Raw genomic sequence first — 1,586 nt, forward strand, 5'->3', positions numbered from 1 at the left:
TATATATATATATATATATATATATATATGATTTATTATAAAATCGACATAATACAATAAGCACATTTTACTATTTACTCAGACATTTGAAAAACTTCATATTATGCCCGATTAGCAACAGAAAACACTTCCAGCCGGAACGTTTATCTATCTAATGTTTATTATTGATGGCAGAACAAATAGAGTCAAACCCAGTCTTTTGGCTTGGGGATACACTATATCTTCACGCTGATTTTTATGGCACTACTACAGTAGCCTCTACACTAATCTAATGCTATTTATTCGTGAAAGAATAGTGTTTCAAACCCTGCCTTTGACCCAGAGATACATTTTATCTTCACGCTGCCTTTTCTGCCTCTACAATTGTGGCCTCTACTGGGGCTTTTGCTTTCTCCATTCAAGTCCGTGTGATTATGTAGTTCATTCATCTCTCATCTTTTCTTAACCCAATTTTTGTTTGTTTGTTTGTTTCTACTGTCAATTCCTGCACTAATTATTACTGCGACATTCTTTCCTACTCATGTTTGTTTATACATTTTTTCCGCAACCTTTACCAACATGTTGTAATTATTCAAGGACATCAACCACATGTCATAGAGCAGGGGCTTTCAAACTTTTTGACTTGCAGACCCCTTTATATTTCAGGCTTTACCTTAGGGACCCCCTTATAAACGCTTATGAAATTTATACATAAATATTTGCTTAAAATAACATATATTTTTACATTTATTTATTTAACTGTATTTAACAAATAGGTTTATTGCCAATTAAAAGATTTCGATTAAAAAACATATATAAAATCAAATTGCCCATTAAAAGTATTTGCTGTCCACGGACCCCCTGTGGTCCGCGGACCACAGTTTGAAAACCCCTTAGAGAACCTTTGTTTAGATCTAAAAATATTTTAGCGTAAATGGAAGCCAATCTCTAGATTGCTTATATTTTTACGTAGATTGATTTTACCTCGTATGCATACCACATACCTCCACACACTACACACACACACGCACACACACACACACACACACACACACACAACATACATGAGTGCGCGTGTGAGCAAAAACACCTATGTACATATATGTGCGTATGTGGACGATGGACAAGTGGTTCAACTGTTGCATTCGCGCCCGTGAGATCGTGGTTTCAATTCCTGAACCGAGTGGTGTATTTTGTTCATGAGTAAAACACTTCAACTCACGTTGCTCTGCGTTCATTTCGACACGTGACGTGTGGTACACTATGTGCCTGTTCAGGCAGCGTCTATTTGATAGAGAAAATAGAGTGGCTGTGTGGTAAGTAGCTTGCTTACCAACCACATGGTTCCGGGTTCATTCCCATTGCGTGGCACCTTGGACAAGTGTCTTCTACTATAGCCTCGGGTCGACCAAGCCTTGTGAGTGGATTTGGTAGACGGAAACTGAAAGAAGCCCATCGTATATATATATATATATGTGTGTGTGTGTGTGTGTGTGTGTGTGTGTCTGTGTTTGTCCCCCTAGCATTGCTTGACAACCGATGCTGGTGTGTTTATGTTCTCGTAACTTAGCGGTTCGGCAAAAAGAGACCGATAGAATAAGTACTAG

This window comes from Octopus bimaculoides, chromosome 6, assembly GCF_001194135.2.
Source record: "Octopus bimaculoides isolate UCB-OBI-ISO-001 chromosome 6, ASM119413v2, whole genome shotgun sequence".
In the NCBI taxonomy this organism is placed as follows: Eukaryota; Metazoa; Mollusca; class Cephalopoda; order Octopoda; family Octopodidae; genus Octopus; species Octopus bimaculoides.